This window comes from Pseudorca crassidens, chromosome 2 (genome assembly GCF_039906515.1).
Source record: "Pseudorca crassidens isolate mPseCra1 chromosome 2, mPseCra1.hap1, whole genome shotgun sequence".
Lineage (NCBI taxonomy): Eukaryota > Metazoa > Chordata > Mammalia > Artiodactyla > Delphinidae > Pseudorca > Pseudorca crassidens.
Window position 1 is genome coordinate 151,659,858 of NC_090297.1, and position 20,067 is coordinate 151,679,924.

A 20,067-nucleotide genomic window follows, 5' to 3' on the forward strand; every position below is an offset into this window, starting at 1 on the left:
GAAAGGGAGGGAGGGAGGGAGGGAGGTGTGTCTGTGGGGGGGGGGGGAGTGTGTGTGTGTGTGTGTGTGTGTGTGTGTGTGTGTGTGTGTGTGGGGAGCATTTGCTATTGTATTTGGAAAGCAAATCTTCTTTTAACACTTTCTCTTTATTTATCCCCTCTTTATCTCCTCACAAATAAGAATGTCCCAAGAACGTCCATCTTCCTTGAGGGTCTCCAATCATAAAATTAGAGAAAATTTCTGACTTCTAGAATGTGAATATTTCCTCACTTGGGGGTAGGGGCTGCAGAGGGAACCTAGTGACATGGAGGTATGTGTCCAGAGGACTAATGTCCCTAGAACCAGCCCTGGTTTTTGCAGGCGTTTGGAAGTACTCCTGGTAAAGCTTAACTGTAAGTCTGCGGCGTGGTGGGAAGATGTAACCAGTATAGATTCCAGCATGGTCTCCGTGTGGAATTAGCTTGAACCAGCTGAACGAGATCAAAGCTACGAGAGACAAGTGCCAGGAGCACTTTCGTCTCAGAGGCTCGGAATTGGGCAGGATGGAGGCCAATGCCTGGGGTGGGCGCGGAGTGGGGGCTTGGCGCCCTTCCTGAAAGCACAAATTTGGATGGGGTGGTGATTGGTGAGTCAGGCTGGCTGAATATGGTTCTGTCTTCCCAGGGCTTGTGTGGTGTTTCTCAGTGGCAGGAGCAGAGTTCAGAGACCTACCTCGTACAAGGGCCGGTGGGCGGGCAGCCTGGCCTCGCTGCCAAGACCTGTCTGTGCAGTCGTGCCCAGTGGGCAGCACATGCGGTGAGGCAGGACCCGGCAGGAATGGCGGATGGGCCAGGCTGAATGTGACTTGGCAAGGGCCTGGAGGCGGCTTTTGAGAAGCAGATTTGGGGCAGTGCGGTAAGCATTGGAAGAGGGGTGTGGTGGAGTCTGCTGGAGGCAGAACACGGAATGGATGGAACAGACCCAGGAGAGGGGACCAGGGAGTCTTAGGTTCTGATACAGTCCCAGGCTGCAGCCAGCAGGGACCTCAGCTGTCAACATAGGTGCAACCTGAAGTAGGTGAGAGAACCAGGGCTTGCCTACCGACTTCTGAATATAATGAGAGAGAGGGATGAGAGGTGATGTGGCCTGGGCAAGCACAGTAGAAACACATTTTCAGCCCGAGAAATTATAGAGTGCAGTAGAGTCTGGGAGGCAATCACACAGTTATTTATTAGGCAATATAATTAGTAGGTTGTATAGTCTGGTCACTTTTGAAACTATGGGCATTTAAAAAAATTATTTTTTATTTGCATCACCTGCTACTTCCAAATAGAATTCCAGTGTCTTCGTATACTTGGTAGATGGTGCAATGCATCAGTTTGGCCAACGGATAATAATAACCTTTCACTTTATTCAGTTGTGTAGGGTTTTCCAGCTTGGAGTGTGTTTTCAGAGACACTCTCTTATTCTGCAGATTCAATATATTGAAACATTGGCTCAATTCAGCAGATGTTTACCAAGCCCTATTCTCTCCTAGGTACTGTGTTAGAGATTGGGTATACAGACACAGATGAGACCTGTTTCTGCCCTCAAGGATCTCACAGTCTAACTGCAGTCCTGTCAGGAAGACAGAATATCATTCCCACAATATAGATGAGGAAACTGGAGCCAAAAGGTGCTAAAGGACTCATGGTTGGTCGGCAGAAGGACAGGGATTGGGATCAAGATACAACTCCTAATCTAGTGCTCTTTTGTGTCTCCCCTATACCACAGTACTGTCTCGACTTCCCTCCGCCTCTTCACCCCCCACACTGTCTCCATCAGAGTGTTGAGCAAGAAGCAATCATCTGTGGAAGGCAGCCTGGAAAAACTGCTCCCTGGAATGGAGTCAGTCCTCTCTGGGCTCCTACTTGTGCAACTGAAACGGCATCAGTGGGTCTGCATCTATGTTAGTTGCTGATCTGATGCTCTCTACCAATCAGCAGTGGCCGCCTTTATCTCTTAGATAATTCTTGACTTGGGGAAGATTGTCTTCCTCCTTCTTCTCCCTGGATTATCTGAACAGATAAGGGGACTGTAAAATCCAGGGACCCATGGAAACCTGGGAGGCTCCACATGGTGGTGGATGCTCACTGAACTCTAGATTTATAAACTAATGAGCATTGCTTAGTTCTTTGTAGTGGACAGAGTGTGTTCACATGAGCAGAGAACAGTATGCTTGTCAATTCCCCCTCCCTTCCACATTTACCAGCTCAGGATTCCTGGAAAGGTCTGAATCACCAAAGCTTAGGATTGTTCTCTTCATTTTTAGGCTTAAGCTAAAAGGGACATAGAGAGGTCATCTGTCCCAGTGATTATCAAATTTTGGTCTGTGACAGAGTTTTCACCAGTCCAAAATGAAATGAGAAAAAAGGGGAAGCATACTGAATTTTTTTCGGGAAGCATAATGTATTCAGTTTAAAGGGTTACTTTCGGAGGCAGGAGATGTACTCAAATATTTATTCTGAGGTTATGGCTTGCTTATTCTTTTCATGAGCTGATGATGAGAGTGGATGGTAGCTAGGCTTTTTAAATGTCCTTATTTGGCAAAATAAAGAGTTGGCAACTTTACAGTGGTTCCTTACATTTCGTTTTTTGAAATTTAACTGGTCTATGAAATCAAAAAATCTTGCCTCCAGGCAGGATCTGCTTCAAACAGATGAGACTCTATCTCCCTGATAAGGGCTCTTTGGGGCAGATTTCTGAAAACCTGGATTCTGATCTTGTCACCACTGTTCTTTCCCTGTGGGTCCTTGGGCCATGACAAACTCACACGGAGTCTCAGTTTCCTCATTTTTACACTGTGGGAGGTTTCTGCCTCCAGGATAAGGTCACTGGCAGAGGAATGTGTTCTCACTTCCTTGTCCTCTTTGTCAGGAAGTCTGAGACTCTCCCTTCTCTGAGGGGCTCTGGGATCAGGCCTTGCTGGTTCCTATTCCTATAGTCATTTTTGGGAAATGATGGAGGTCATCTCTTATGCTTGGAAAAGACAGAGAGGACTTGTAGTTTGAAATATGGGAGCAGCAAGAGGTATATTTTACATTTGAGGTCTTGGCGTCCAGTGTTAATCATTTGGAAACACAGGTATTAAAAAGCTCTTGCCAGCAGTTTTTGAAATGGTGGACCTTCTTGAGCTCTCAAGAATATCAGCTGGAGCTTTTCTAAATCTGGAGGCTCCTGGAGGCCTTAGAGTGTCTGGGTCTTCTACCTTCTGGAGAGTCAGGCCTGGAATAGCAACAAATATGTGGGAATCCCCAGGCAGCCCCAGCTGCCAGACTGAGACATGTGGTTGGGTGTGCACATGTGTGCAGACTTGTAGGAGAGAAAGCGTTTAGAGGAAAGTCAGTTTGAAATCACCCTGGAAATTGAACTAGATGCTCTTTTTGAGATTTGTTCTAGGACCCTTTTTTCCTGAAAGTCTAGAAGCCTCTTAGTAGGAGAGAATTTTCTGATTTTCCACCCCAATTTTATGTTCTGAAACAAGAGCCCTCCTAGCCTGGGAAAGCAGTGGAGATCCTACTTGGGCTGTTGAGTTTGTGGGAGTGAGTAGCAGACTCTTACCTCAAGCTTTCCTGGGACAGAGGGAGAAGTAGGACAAACTACTAAAGGCAAGAGGGGAGCCTTAGCCTCTGAGCTGGAAGACCAAGCCTAGGTGCATTAAATTCTCCTCTCCCAAAGGTTTCTGGATGGTGATGGGGCAATAGAGCAGCACAACCCCTAAGAACAGTGCTACAGAAAAGCCTAAACCCGTGAATGACGGCAGACACCACAGACTTATTCAAACCAGTGGAGGGGGAAAGAAAAAGTGAAAAAGAATCCAAGAAGTGCAGATGAAAGATCTCCACCACCCGAGGTGCTCCTGCACAGGAGGCCCCTCCACAGACCCTCTGATGGCTCCACCTAGGTTTGGGACAAGTGAATCGTGTGTCAAGGCAGTGATTCTCTTAGCTCATCTCTGGTCACCAGCGACAGTGGCTTTCCCCAAGGGGGCTTTCATAAGGATTTTGTCCTAACTTTGGGTAGATTGGGACACAGAGTCAAGGCGTACAGTGAAATTCTTAGAAATTAGGATCTCTTCTGAGATGTTCAAGACGAAAGGGCAGAGGGTGAGAACCATTCAGCATACCTTTTTCTGACTGTAAAGGTCAACGAGAGCATGACTGGGACCTCAAAGATGTTCCCATCCTTGTCGCGGTGAGGCAATGGAAAGCAATATCCGGACTCCAGGGCCACCTTTGTCTTCAATCGGCTGCATGATCTTGGGCAATTCAGTCCCTCTCTGGGCCTCAGATTTCCCATCTGTGAAGCGAGGGGGTTGAATTTGATTGCCACCATCCTCTTCAACTCTACATGCCTCAACTCTCCATTTGACCGATAGGTAGACCTTATCACTCCAAGAGGAGAGTCTCCTGCCTTTCTCAGAGCTGCAGGTCTGCTGTCCAGCAATTGCATGTCTGTTGGAAAAGTGGCTTGAGGTAGCAGGATGAGATGGGTATTTTCAAGACAGCAGATCCAGGGTCAGAACTGAGATGCCCACTTGGACGACAGTGCATTGGGACAGGTCAAGTCCTTCACAGTCATCAGTAAGTCCTGTAATGGACGGCTAGAGCCAAGGGAGCTGAGAATGACAGTTGCCCAATATTGCTCACAGCTATGGGCCAGGACTGCTTTCCTATTTTCAAAGCCTCCTGGGGCCGTGAAACAGCATCAGGAGAAACATGCCAAACCTGTTCCACTGTGTGTCAGATATTTGTTTCTCATCCAGAGTGTCCATCTTCATCATCTCCCTCACACTCAGCATCTTTTCCTTCCTTTAGCCCAATTCCCCACACACTTTGGCCCCCTCTACCCCTTAGCATTCCCCGAGGCGCTGTCATTTCTTCCCCTGGGAATGCCTCTAGGGAGTAGGTAGCAGAGATGAAGCTGTGGGACGGTGGTAGAGTGGAGAGAGCGCTGGAAGCCCAGTGAGGTGGTGAGTTGGAGGCATGTTTGGAATATTCAGGCATGTCTATACCTGAAGTCCAATCAAATAACAACAACACACTGCCTCTGCTAGCTCTGTTCGGGTGGAAAAGCAGCCGATTTGTACAGGCTGTTGGGCTGGTCTTTGGATCCTCTCCCCTACCCCATGCCAACTTGTGTCTCAGGTTGCTGGCTCCAGGCTGCAGGAACCCAGGGACCTAGGAGAGATTCAGATTGTGATGAGGCAAATGCTTTAAATGTTTGTCAACATCTTTAGTTTAAGTAACTCTAGTAGCTTCCTGAAACCCCTGACTTCAGGGGCTGGAGGAAGAGCTCAGGCAGCTCTACAACTCATCTGGAAAGCCTGGGGCCTGTGGATTTCAGAATGGTAACATGTCACACACACTGTGTGTTACATAAAAACCTCCAGCAGGGTCTGGAGCAGCTCCAAAATCACACATACTAATATTTCTGCAGCAAGATATATCTAAAAAGTCATACAAGTAGGATAAATAAAGGCTAAAAAGAGTCTCATGCCCGTTCAGGTCATGCTTTGCTACTAACTAGGTTCAGGTCAGGTTGGGTTCTGTTGAGTTAGGAAAAAACTTTTGATTTTCAGATATTTGTGGATTTGGGACTGCTATTAAGGCATCGCAGCTCTATATTGCCTCACATAATCCTACCAGGTGGAATTAGCATTCCCATTTTACAGGTGGGGAAGCTAGGGCTCAGAGAGCATCAGTAACTTGTCTAATGCCATTCGGTTGGTAAGTGGATTCCAGTCACAGAGATGAGCTGTGATTCCAGTCCAGGTCTGTTCATCTCCGGGGTGGGGAGCTCTGACTCTGGCATCTTCCCTGATTAGGAAGGCACTTCCTGCACATCTGATAGGGATCATTTACTGGCTTGTTCTTGTTCATACCTTGACTTCTGGGATCCCAGTAAGCTTAAAGTCTCAGAAGAGAGGAAGCTAAAGTTCAGTCAACTTTGTGGCTTACAAGAAGAATCCAGCTGGCTCCGTGGGGGCTGTGAGAGCCAAGAACAAACGGGGTCAAGTTGGATTTAGTGAGAGAAGCATCACCTGCAGTGGAAACAACCCCGTGCAGAACCGATGGAACGCACAGGGCTCCCTGCTTCCCCACCCACCACCTGCTGTAGAAGGCTCGCCTTGAGTAGGGACCCATCTTGAGAGAAGGACTGTCTGGGAGGGTCACAAACTCCAGATGAGGGTGAGGGTGGTGTGCAGCTCGAAATAAGGAGAATTCAGTCGGGGTGGGGGGATGTCTCACTGGTCTTCATTAGTGATGTAAAAAAAGGTCAAAGGAAGAGCTAATTCAGTTTGTTGAAGATACACCACATGCTTTTTAACACTTTATTGGAAAGACAGACGTTGGTCTGTTGTCTGGGCAGTGACATAGGTAAACCCCTCCCCCTACCTTCTAAGTGCTGTCAGATGGTGGCTGCCATTTCTGGGTCATCTGTAGGTCAGCTAAGATTTGAACTCTTACTATGCAGGCACACAGGAGTCCACAGTGTCCTGTGCTGTCCTGCTGTCAGTGAACTCAAAGCAGTACTTGGGCCAGCCGCTCTGGTTGGGGAGTGGTCTGGGCTGTGTGTGTCCTTCTACCCATTAGGAAGGGTGGTAGGTTCGTTGCCATAGGAACAAGGAACATCTGCTCCAGACAACTAGAGACAGAGTGGGGGAAGATTTTCTTAAAGGGACCATTAGCTCATGGAGTTGCTGCCTGGAAAGTAGGTTTTTCTAAAGAAGACCTGAGGGGCAGATCAGAACCCTTGGTCTGAGAGAACTGCGAGCCTCTAAGGTGGCAAAGGACCCTCATTTGCTTTGGGAAGTGCAGGAGAGAGGATACAAGATTTTCTTCTCCCCCAAATAACGGATGTCCTCCAGGAACGTGTCTCAAAGCTGTGTTAGCCTGCGGGCTCTGAGCGCCCTGGCCCATCCATCAGCAGGGCTGGTCTGCCACCTTCGTTAGGGATCTTAGTTCACCCATATGGCCCCCACTTCTGTTGCCCACTCCCCCTAGACATCCTGGGAGCATTTCTAAACCGGGTAGTAGCAAACTTATCTGCTTTCTCTGACTCTTACCTCCACCCTGTCCTCTCAGACAGCCTGACTTCTAGGCCAGTCAAGGTCTTCCAGCACCGTTTTCTGCTGCCCTTGCGCCAACTCCCTGGTCCTTTTCCTTCCTCTTCCTTTCACCTTCCTTTTCTTCCTCATGGCAGCCACATCTGCAGAGTTGAGACGTTGGGTCCTCCAGAAGTCATCTTGTTCTTCTTCCTGGTATTAGTTAGGACTTTTGAGTACGTTACTGGCACTGCTCAAAGCACCTTAAGCTCCAAAGGGGATTTTATTGTAAGGGCCAGAGAAATGGCTGGACCACAGGAACAAACTAGACCAAGAAGCTAAATGCCGCAAGTATGGTCTTGCCCTTTGCTCCTCTCCGTGTGCTGGCTTCAGTTTCTTCTCCCTGCAGAGCCGTTCCGGCTCCGTGGTCAGCCTACAGGGTGGAAAAGATGGCCTCCAGCAGCTCCCTCGTGTACCTGTTACCTGGAGAAAGAATGATCTCTTTTTTTCCTCTCAATCCCAATTCCCATCCCTGGAAAGGTGTTTCGGCTGAGCTGGGGTCAGGTGGCTACCTATAACCAAGAGAGTAGTGTCAGGTTTTAGCAGCATGGCTGTTACCACCGTAACTACGTGGGTATCAAGGTGGAGAGGCAGTTTCTAGAAAGGGATGGGTACTTTCTATCACCATTAGCCTTTCCTGGACCTCCGAGCCTAGAGGAGCTTGGTTTGGAGAGTTTACACACCCCTGGCCTCTTTTGTTCAGCTCTTTTCCCGTCTGGCTATGGGGGCCGGCAAGGCCTAGTAGGTAGCACGGCAGTGTGACTGAAGGAGCCAGGGCATGGCTGCGGAGTCCTTGCCGCTCCCCGTGGGTGGAAAAGGCGTGGAACCCGAATCTTGAAGGCCATTCAGGCCCCCAGCCTACCCAGAGTTAACACTCTAGCCTTTTAGTAAAGTCCTTCAGGAAAGATTTTATCGTTCCATCAGACACTAGGGAGTCAAGATCTAAAAGCCTCAGGCCTAAAAGCTCGTCACTGTTTCTAAATTCAGTCTTTCATAATGTTATTGAGGCCACTGTCCCCCATTCCATCTTGGACTTGTGAGGAGGACCAATGCCCGCCATCTTGTTTAGGTTAGGATCGAATCAGTGACTGTGAAATCATCCCGTTGCATGAGGAGACAGGGATTTGGGCCAGGGTATATAGGATTTGGAACCATTTCTGGCTGGCTGCTGCCCTTCATCCCGATGAACTCCAGAGAAGAGAAACACATTGAGGGGTCAAGTTGTCTAAGCCTTTCATGGAGCTGTCCCTCCTTCATGCCTTCCTCTGCCCAAACTCTCACCTCCATCCACTGTAATGCAGACATGGCCAGAAGGGCAGGCCCCACTTGGCTCTGCTCCGGGAGGGGTGGGAGGGCAGTGGAGAACTGAGCCCTTCCCTCTGCTCTTGCCTGACTCCCCTGGAGCCTGTGAGGTGGGAGTGTCTCTGGGCGGAGGAAAGGGAGGGCCTGCAGGGACCCAGGAGCTGAGCTATTTCTGGAACACAGAACACATCTGCAGCAGCCGCAGAGAAGGTCAAACTGTGGGCGCAGGGCTGGAATGCAGGGGCCAGGCGGCCGGGGGGGCTGCGGTTTTACCCCTCTTGGCAGCTTGGCGGGGCCCTGTGGGGAAGGTGGAGCTACCCATAGCAAAGTATGCAGGGTGGGGAGAGATGTGGCCCCAGTGGCGACGCTGATGGTGCAATGCACTGGAAGGGGGTTTGGGGAGTGGCACAAAATCCAAATACCCATTGCACTGAGGTGGGGAGAAATTTAATTCCAGGGCATGGGGGCTCTATTTCGTGCTCTCTGCCGTGAAAAAAAATCAGGTCAGGCAAAGCGCTGTGAGATGGGAAAGAGAAACAGTGCCAAGGCAGGGGCTGGGAGGCTCAGACAAACACAGGTGTGTGAGCTGTGCCTGTGTTCAGAGGTACGGACGGACAGACGTGGGGGCGAGTTTACTGGGAAGCGATGCAGCTTAGCTTCAGCCTCCCGCTCGCGCCAGCCCGTTCCAAGGCTCCCTCTAACTTGTACTTGTAGTCTTTTTCTTCATAAGAACTGCCCAAATTGTGTAAGCTTCAGGCCCCACAGACCTGGCTCTGCCCCTGCATCCTCGTGCACCCACATTCACTCACCCTCCTTCCTTCCCTTTCTGCCACTTCACAAGTCCTCTCATCTACATACAATACCCGGTGTCCTCCGAGCTTTACCCTCATCCTCGCACATGCCTGTGTGTGGCCTGGGGCTTCTTGAGTTTCTGTTTATAGTTAGAAAATTGCCCTGCTCCGGCTCTGCCTTTGTCACAGAAGGACCATCTTGGCTAAATCTGACCGCTGCTTGACCTCTGGGCACCTTGCCCTTGGTCTGCCCCTCTTCAGCTCCCCAGATGCATAAGCTGTTGGTTTGTTTTCCTTCTCATGCTGTGGGTCCTCCTCAGCTGGTCCCAGACTGTAAAATAGGGAGAGAGCTCCAGAGGAGCTTTCTCAAGGAACCTGAAGTGCTCAGGACTTGGTAGCCTCTTTTGTCCTCTCATTCACTCTGTGGGCAAGGTAATTCCCTGCTCAGGCCCAGTGGGCCCCAAGGGGCAAGCACTTGCCCACATTATACAGCTGGATGGGTGCAGTACACGCACTAGAACTTGGGTCTTCCCAGACAACTCCTTCAGCCCAGTGATGTAGTCCCTAGAATTGACTTGCTTTTTAACTTCCAAGTGTGACATGACACAGAAAAACAAAATCTCCCTCCTAGTTCAGAGTATGATAGGGCAGACCTCCCTCCTCTTTGAGATTCTTAGGTGTTGATTTTTCTGGCTCCTAAGGGTAAGGGGTCAGCCTCAGATGATCACAAGTGATCTGAGGTGGGTGGTGGCTTAAAGGCATTACAGACTAGACTGAGGAATATCTAAAGCGCCGTCTTGATGGATAACTTCTTTAGGAGCAATTATTAAGCATTCATCTTCACGCGTCAAAGTGCTAAGGGGTTTTGTAGTCAAAAATTAGGCCATGGGTTCCCATGAGTGAATGAATGATTCGAGACAGAGGCCGACAGTTAATAATAATTACTGGCATTTACTGAACATTACTAGGTGCCAGGATCTCGCTTGAATTCTCTGCTTGTATAATCTCATTTAATCCTATGACAGACCCTTGAGGTAGGAGTTTATATTATCCCTGTTTACAGATAGGGGAATGAAAGCACAGAGAGGTTAAGTCACTCACTCAAAGCCCCTTAGGTAGTAACTGGTGGAGTCAGAATTGGAACTGGGACAGTCTGACTCCAGAGCCAATGCAGATTCAACTCAGCAAAAATAAACTAAAGGATTAGTTTGTAGGATGATGCACGAGAAGGGAATTTCAAGTTGCACAACAAACTTGAAGTGGGAAAAGACCTGGCTTTGGGCTGTGTCCTGGGCTCTGATCCCAGCTTTCCCACTTCCGAACCGTGTAGCCCTGGGCTGCTTACCTGACCTCTCAGGTTCCTCCTCCATAGGTACAGGACAGCAGTACCTATCTCGGGAGGTTCAGCAGAGAATGTGCTGGTGTCATGCCTTGGGTAGGTGTTAATTTCCTTTCTTTTCTGTGCCAGTTGTCAAGGTTAATTCTTGTTTCGGGAAGAAAATGTCCAACCAGCCCTCCAATAACTAGTCTTCTGGACAAGACTTCCTGCCATCACCATTGGTCCCTATTGGGACTGCCTGGAATCGGAGGAAAGACAGGCGGGAGAGAGAGGGGCATTTGGCTTCATGTAGCTCTCAGGCAGCTGTCACCCTCTGACCCTTATTGCTTCATTATCTTTTCTTCCTTTTAAAAACAAGGCTATTCTCTTGCATAAACACAGTACAATCAACAAATTCAGGAAACTTAACATTGAAACAATACTATTATCTAATAGACAATCACCAGTTGCCCTAGTAATGTCATTGGAATCTAATCCAGGAGCATGTCTCTACTCCTCTTTAATCCGGAATAATTCCTCAGCCTTTCTTTGTTCCTCATGCACTGAGGTTTTTGAAGAGTGCAGGCCCTCTCTCTGGCCCTTTCTGGGCCTTGTCCAGTCTCCCCATTTCCCTCCCAGTCCCCCCAGTCTCATCCCTGAGCAGGGCTGACTAGGGTGAGGTGACTGAGGCACTCTCCTTAGGCACACAATTTAAGAGGATGCCAAAAACCTCAGTAATCAAGATAAATAACATTTAATGCGATATTTTCAAAAATCAAAATCAGTGCAAAAATTTCACGAAGAACAAAAACATCAACATTTTCAATAACAACAGGATAAGTACCAGTGTCATTCCAAGCAATGTTGGAGCCTCAGGCGAAAGGGAAATTGAGTAATACTGATCTGGTCTTTATTTAAAATGATATTTCATTCATCATGGATTTTTTGCACTAATTTTTATTCCAAAAAATATTACATTAAAATATTATCAATCTCGATCATTGAATTTTTAGATGCCTCTTACATTGTGTGCCCCCATGCCCTGCAGAGTGGGTTTCCTCCCTCCTGTCATCCTGTCCTCAGAACTAGGGAGAGAGAGGGGTGGGGCTCCCAGCCAGCCCTGGCCCTGGCCAGAGTGGAGGAGGAGGGAGGGTGGGGGACAGAAGAGGAGGGAGAGGAGGGGTGCAGAGGCCTGGAGCCCTCTAACGGCTTCCAGCTGCTTCCACACCCACCAGACTTCCTGCCTTGGGAGTGGTGTTTGGTTGGCTTTTCCCCCCTCTTTTCTCATTAGATGTGTGATCTGATTAGATCCTTAGATACCCTCATCCCTCCCAGTCTCCCCTGTCTTAACACTGCATGGTTCCCCTTAGTTGAGCCTGTTCTGACCCTAGATCTGCCCCTGTTTTCATCCATCCTGGGACCCCTTCTGGGTCTGTCACTTGTGCTGTAGAAAAGCATCCACCCAGTGTGGGGTGAGCACCATGATGCTGGTTCATGTTCCACAGCTCTGGGAGCGGAGCCAGAGCTGAGGGACAGGCGGGGGTGTCAGCCAGGCTGCGGGCAGACCGCGTGTTAACAGGAAAGAGCTCCAGACTGAGGTTAAGAGACTCTGGGCTTAGCCTTGCCTCCCATGTAGGAGGTGGGTTATCTTAGTCAAGACCCTTTACCTCTTTGAGCCTCAGTTTTGTTTGTTGTTTGTTTGTTTTTTGTAAAATGAGAGTGTTAATATTTTTCTGCTAACCTCATAAGACCATAAAAGAATCAAGTGAGATAGTGATGGGAGGGCTTTGTGAACTGTACAGGGTTTTACCTGATATTTTCCTTTCTGTCATAAAACAAATAATTCTTTATTTTTATAAAGGCCACATTCAGGTCTGCCACATTATTTGACCTAAATCCAGGAGAGGAGTCGAGGCTGATTCAAAGCCACGTCCATCCCTGTCTTTAACCAGCAGATTAAAGTGGGTCACTAGGAAAAGCTGGAATCCCTGCCCACCCCGCCTTCACTTGCCTACATTTATCACAGTATAAAACATAATGGGGGCTTCCATGGTGGCGCAGTGGTTGAGAGTCCGCCTGCCGATGCAGGGGACAGGGGTTCGTGCCCTGGTCCGAGAGGATCCCACATGCCGCGGAGCGGCTGGGCCCGTGAGCCATGGCCGCTGAGCCTGCGCGTCCGGAGCCTGTGCTCCGCAATGGGAGAGGCCACAACAGTGAGAGGCCCACGTACCGCAAAAAAAAAAAAAAAAAACCATAATGGGTGAGGTCCAGGAGTAGGTGCTGGGTTTTTTTTTTTTTTTTTATGTCTCAACTGAAGACTTTTCTTTTTTATAGCTTTATAGAGGTATAATTGATTTATGATAAACTATTTAAAGGGTAAAATTTGATGCAGTTTTTGAAACCATAACTACAATTAAGATAATGCACATATATCCATCACTCCCCAAAGTTTCTTCCCGCCTTTTTGAAATCCCTCTCTCTACCCTGTGTCCACGCAACTTCCGATCTGCTTTCTGCCACTATAAATTCGTTTTACGTTTGTAAGGGTTTTGTATAATGGAATCATGCGGTATACACTTTTTATCTGGGGGGAAGGGGTCTGGCTTCTTTCATTCAGCACAATTATTCTGAGATGCATCCCTGTTGTTATGTATATCAATAATTCATTTCTTTTTATTGCTGAGTCGTATGGATGTAACACATATTGTGTTCGCCTATTCATGGACATTTGAGTTTTTTGCAGTTTGGGGCTCTTACAAATGAGCTGCTATGAATATTTTTGCTCAAGTCTTTGTGTGGACATATGCTTACATTTCTTTTAGGTAAATACCTAGGAATCAATGGGTTGTATGTTCAACTGTATGGAAAAGTTTGGCAGTTAAAAAGTTAAGCAAAGTGGACGTACCATTTAAAATGTCTCATCAGCAGGGTATGACTTCCCGGTCATTTACATTTTTGTCAACATTTGGTATGATTAGTCCTAATTTTAGCAGTTCTGGTGTGTGTGTGTAGTGTTATTATGGATTCAATTTGCATTTCCCTAATGACTAGTGATGTTGAACATGTTTTCATGTGCTTTATTTGACATAGTATATCCTCTTTGGTGGAGTGTCGGTTTAAATCTTTTGCCCACCTTTTTTCTATTATTGTGTTTGCTGTCTTAATATTTAGTTGTAAGAGTTTTTTATATATTCTAGATGAAAGTTTTATGTCACGTTTTGCAAATATTTTCTCCAGTTTATGGCTTACCTTTTTATTTTTGTAACAGCATCCTTTGAAAAGTAAAGTTTTTTATTTCAATGAAGTTCGATTTCTTTTTCTTTTTGGCTGTGTTGGGTCTTCATTGCTGTGCGTGGGCTTTCTCTAGTTGCGGTGAGCAGGGGTTACTCTTCGTTGCGGTGCACAGGCTTCTCATTGTGGTGGCTTCTCTCGTTGCGGAGCATGGGCTCTAGGTGCATGGGCTTCAGTAGTTGTGGCTCATGGGCTCTAGAGAGCCAGCTCAGTAGTTGTGGCGCACTGTCTTAGTTGCTCCACGGCATGTGGGAGCTTCCCAGACCAGGGCTTGAACCTGTGTCCCCTGCATTGGCAGGAAGATTCCCAACCACTGCACCACCAGGGAAGTCCCTGAAGTTTGATTTCTTGATATTTTGTTTAAAGTTGGTGCGTTTTGTGTCGTATTTAAGAAATTTGCCAAACCAAGAATCACTAAGATTTTCTCCTGTGTTTTCTTCTAGAAATCTTATAGTTTAAGCGCCTACATTTTAGGCCTTAGTCCATTTTGAGTTCATTTTTAATGGTAGGGTCAAGGGGTTTTGTTTTGGGTTTTGGTATATGGACCTCTAGTTTTCCAGCACCATGTACTGAAAAGGCTCTCATTCCCACATTGAATTGCCTTTATACCTCTGTGGAAAACCAGCTGACCATATATGCATGGTCAATTGGTCAATTCCTGGACTCTCTATTCTGTCACATTTATCTGTACATGTATCTTTATGCTGATACCACATTGTCTTGACTACTGTAGATTTATAATCTTGAAGTCAGGTAATCTAAGACTTCTAACTTTATTCTTTATTCTTCTAACCTTATTCTCTTTTTTGAAAGTTCTTGGGGGTACTATAGGTCCTTTTCATTTCTATATGAATTTCAGAATCACTTGGTCAATTTTTACAAAGAACCTATTGAGATTGTATTGACTCTATAGGAAAATAAGTGGAGAATTGATATTTTAACAATCTCCTTTTCCATACAAACAGTATATTTCTCCTTTTATTTAGATTTTACTTAATTTCTCTCGCTAGTGTTTTAGTTTTCAGTATATAGGTCTTGCACATCTGTTGTCAAATTTATTCCTAAATATTTCATATTTTTTACCCTATTATAAGTAGTCTTTTTAAAAGTTCAATTTTTCATTGTTTGCTGCCACTATATAGAGATACAACTGATTTTTCTATATTGACTTTTTACCCTGAGCCCCTCTCCCCCTTTAAAACTCCATTTTACAGAGCAGGAACCTGTACATACTGAGATGCAGGGCTTTTACATGATATGATAAGCATTTAAAAGCATGTGAAAACATCAGCATCTTTTCCCATTTTAAGTTAATAAATCATATGTAGCAGCCCTGCAGCCAGATGTGAGAGGAGGGAGTGGTATGGTGAACCTGACCCTCCACAGGCAGTGCAGCCCTAGATTTCTGGGGTATTCTCGAGGGTGAATGGAGCAGGTGGGAATGCATGCAGCCCCTTTAAGAGACCAGGGCCAACCAGCCATCAGGCCGCTGGGAAGGCAGCCCAGGAGATAAGATAAGGCCCCCTGGCAGGTTTAAGCCAGGGTCTTGAGCCACAGTGACTGGACTACTGACAAACAGGAACCAGGGGTGGTGAGAGGAGGTGCAGCTACTAGACTCAGACTGGCACGAAGTGGAGCAGCCTGACCACCCACTGGGGCCTGAAAGGAGAAGGGGGTATTAACCGTGGGTGCGGAGAAAGAGGGCGCTTGCATTCTCCTGTATAGCCTATCATGTTTATGATCATGGTTTAAAAACTCTACTAGACTGTACTTCAAGGCTTTCTCTGTAGTGAATTTTCCATAAATATGTTTATAAACCTCTATATGCTCCCTCTACTGATATCCTTATGCTGTTGTGAGATGCTTCGTTATTGGATTTGGAGACTACCTGATTTCTTGCTCAAACTAGAAAAATCCTGGCAAGGAATTACTCTGAAAAGTCTGGAGCTGCTCATTTGCACATATCTGCATAGATTTGCATGTGTCCTACATGTAGATACATACTTCTAGGCTGGATTTAGATTTCCCCAAATCAATTGCCTATTTTTAAAGGGATAAAGAGGTGATTTGACTCTACTCATTCCTGCTCACCTTTCTTCTGCATCCTCCAAAGATGCAAAATTATTCCTGCAGCTTTGAAATATAAAAAAGACCACCTGTGACACACAGTTTGTGCAGTTACGAGCAATCCTTTGCCTGTCAAGTTATTTTCCATCTTCGTTTCTATTACAGTTCCTAGCTCCAAACTCCTGGGTGAGTCAGGGAATTATTAAGGCAAAGAAACGCCGTGGCTAAACAGCCAGGAGCTGAAATTGCTTAGGAGCCTTCCAGGATTGTGCCCTGTACCTAGACAGAGAGGCTAGAGGCACATACATTGACCTGAAGACCACCTTCCCACTGTTTCCTGGCCCAGGGCTAGGGATGCTCTGACTACCTTTGTCTGTTCTCCCTCCTCCAGGAACAAATAAAAATATCATCCCCTCCCCCCGATCCTGGCTCCTCTATTGGCCTGCTAGGCAAATATTTCATAATGTGGGCTCATCCAATTGGGCATCATGCCAGAGCCCAGCACCTCAGGTTGCCAGCGTGCGCCAATCAGGCGGGGCAGCCTGGGTGGGACTAGAGGGCTCCTGCTTTCCACATGGGAGGCAGCAGCATTACTCAGGTGGATGGCACCAAGGTGGGACTTGCCACTTTCTCAGAGCTGGGAAGAGGGGACAGGGCTGTCCATCAGCCAACTGGAGGCGACCGGCACTGAAGGGGTTAAGGCCAGTCAGCATGTGTGGCTGTTAATGATTGCTACCCACCAGGGACCTGGTGAGTGTTAAAGGAGAACCTTTTCCCTGTTCCTGAGTGTGAAAGGAGTCAGGGCGAGAGCAGAGGGGACCCCAGAGAAGAGCCGGTGAGTGAGTGGTTATCTGTCTGCTGTATATTCGTCTGGGTGGCTCTGGAGCAGGTAAGAGAGCACCAATATTCCCATTCCATCAGCTAGAGTGGGCTTTTGTTACAACCGGATACAAATTCTCAGCTTGGGGCCAGATTTCGGTATCATTCCTATTTATTAGAAGGAAATCTTTAGGGTTGTCTTAGTCTAAGGGGTATGAACTACTTGGCACAGAAGCCGGAAATACACATCATTGTCTGTCCTGATGCAGAGACAATGGTTTGGTGTGGCCAAACCATTTGGTGTGGCCACCTTGCACCAAACCAAAGCTGGAGTCTTGCTCTCCCCCTCTCCCTGAGCCATTGTCTCCGGAGAGGGGCTCAGGAGCTCTGGGCAGAAGCACCATCCACCCCTTCACAGCCGTTTGCTGGGACCAGCCCAGAGGGAAGGCAGGGAGGGCACAGCCAAAGGAGATGGGCATAGCTGTGCCTTTTGCCTTTTATTCTTCTTACTTCAAGTCAGGTGTGGAGAGGTGGGAGGCAGGATGCAAGGGGTGGGGGTGGAGCAGAGAGTTGGCGGGGACTCAACGTGTTAGAAGACAAAGTTTGTCATTTGGGAGCAAAACAAATCCAGGAAGAGAGAGAACCAGTCTTTTGGGTTTAGATGTCTCTTGTCCCCTTGCCCCCAACTGCCCATTCAGGACCCTCATTCCCTCCAAATATTAGGCCTCTTTGACCCAGACACCTTCTCATGACAAGTCAGACTTGTGCAGGGAATGTGGACAAGAGTTTCTTGGCTTCGTTGGAGGAGGTGCTAAGACGGAATTTTCTCAGCTGATTCTGTGTGTGTGTGTGTGTGTGTGTGTGTGTGTGTGTGTGGTGTGTACTCATGCGTGCACAAAAAAATGAAAGACTGATTTGTCTCCAAAGCAGAACTGTTGACTTTACCCCCTCTTAGCCAGGAACCCTTTTGTCCCCCTGCCTCTTTCTTGGGAGGAAAAAGGTTCCATGACATAATGGTAATGGTAGGCAGCCCTGGAGGGTCTGTTGGGTAGGAACAGCGTGCTCCCTGTGCCAGTCTTGAGAGATAAGGCAAACCCAACCCCCGTGGCTTTCAGCTGTGGTGCTTCCTCCGGCTAAGCTGCCCACAGGCAGACAGAAACCAGGCACAATAAGGGGGAGGTGCCAGCCACCAGACCCAGTGGGACAGGAGCAAAAGATGCCAAGCTTCTGGGCATGTGAGCCAACAAAGAGGGGGAAGTCGGGACTGGGAGAGGAGCCGGCCACTTTCCGTGTTCTGCCTCGTACTAAGAGTTAGCCACACGTAAGACTAGCCACCCTCTGTCCTCACACCCCCAGGAGAAGCAGCCCAGAGGAATTGGTATTCCCAGGCAGGGAGGGCTTCGTGGGCATACAGCCTGCACAGTTGCCCTGTGTCCTCAGAAGGGTTTGGTTTAATGTCCTTCTGTAACCATCCTGAACTTCTTAAGTTTTGAGCAAGGGGCCCTGCGTTTTTATTTTGCTCTGGGCCCTGCCAAGTATATAGCCAGAGCTATTCCCAGGCCAGCCACAAGGGGCAGCAGCAGGATGGTGTTCATATGCTCCAACAGGCATAGGCGGACTCACCTGTTACTCAGGTGTCACTTACCAAGACTGGCTTCTGTCCTGACCGGGACCAGTACAGCATCCCTTTTCCTTTCTTCCCCTCTACCCTCCTCCCAAAGCGTCTGTTTCTTCTTGTCTTAGCAACCCTGCCTAGTCTTCCTTCAAGGCTACTGCGTGGCATGGGGACAGGGGAGGGGCCAGCAGTGTCCCTTACCTGGTCCCCCCCCCCCCACACTTTCCTTTTCTTCCCAAGTTCTTCTTTCCATTACCTGGGCTCCAGGCAGCGTCTAGGTCTGGGAGTGCCTCTTCCATTCCTCTGAGATCGTCTCCCCTCCCCTCTCTAAGCCACGGTTATCAATGGACACACTCTGGCACCAGCTTCATGTGCTATTTGTTTAGGAGCAGATTGTATCCCTGTGATTACTACAGGCTCCAGGCTGGGTGGGGGCCGGGGTGGAGACAGGGGAAGTGCAAGGGAAGGAAGACTCCTGAGCCTGCTGTCCTTGGTGGCGGTTCCTCTTCCCTCTCTTCCCCTCTGTGCTGGCTCCTCCCACTGTGGACCGCAGGACCCTGCAGACCATGCAGCCGACCTGTCTGCTCTTCCTCCCTCCACCCTCTCCAGAAGTTGGCCAATCCAAGAAGGAAAATGAGGCAGGAAGGAGGGACAGTTCCTTGTTCTTTCACCTTTTCCAACCTCCTTGATCCTCTCTGTAACCTTTCCCAGTTGCCTCCCCCAGGGCCTGCCCCCAGTAGGGCTGTTAGTAACAATATTTTCAAGCCCTGGAGGGGAGTCTTAATGCATATATTTTATTATTTTTATTATTTTTTTATTTTTATTTTTTTTTGCGGTACACGGGCCTCTCACTGTTGTGGCCTCTCCTGTTGCGGAGCACGGGCTCCGGACACGCAGGCTCAGCGGCCATGGCTCACAGGCCCAGCCGCTCCGCGGCATGTGGGATCTTCCCGGACCGGGGCACGAACCTGCGTCCCCTGCATCAGCAGGCAGACTCCCAACCACTGCGCCACCAGGGAAGCCCAATGCATATATTTTAAAATGATGTATTATCCAAATTAATTTTGATTGGTCTTTGGAATGTATCATTTGATTTTAGATTTTTAACTTTTTTGTTGTTGTTGGTAGCAGATTTCCTTTTTTTTTTTTGGTTTAGCTGAGGACTGTAAGAGAACTTGCATTTCCTGAGGACACTGAACACATAATCAGCTGGAGGAAGGACAGACTGGTTTGGAGTTACGTGTTTTATAGAGTCCAAAAAGATTAGAACTGGAAGGTGGCTTAGGGAACATCTAGCCCAGTGCTATCCGATGGAATACTCCACAGTGGTGGAACATGCTACAACTGTCCTGTCCAGTTAGGTGGCCTCTAGGCATGGTGGCTCTTGAGCTGTGGCTAGCGCGACGGAGAAACCGAAATTTTAATTTTATTTAGTTTTAATTAATGAAAATGTAAATAGCCACATATGACTAGCAGCTACTAAACTGGATGGAATAGTACTCCTTGTTTTATTTCATTCCTTTATCTTATAAATGATTATAACATCAGCCACTGACTGAGAAACTGTTATGTGCCAAGCATTCTCCTAGGTGCTTTAAATATGTGATCTTGTTTAATCCTCCCAGCAATGTGGTATCATTCCATGTTACAGATGGGGAAACTGAGGCCCAGAAAAGTAAAGAGGTCAGTACTGCTCAGCCACAGCCACGTGCCAGCCATTCTTTGTTTTCATGTTACA

At 47.7% G+C, this 20,067-nt stretch overlaps 1 protein-coding gene across 17 annotated transcripts in view; it reads left to right on the forward strand.

The window, feature by feature from the left end:
- PLEKHA6 (pleckstrin homology domain containing A6) overlaps positions 1–20,067 on the forward strand; it is a 137,694-nt gene that overhangs the window by 63,479 nt on the left and 54,148 nt on the right. The window lies entirely within an intron of this gene.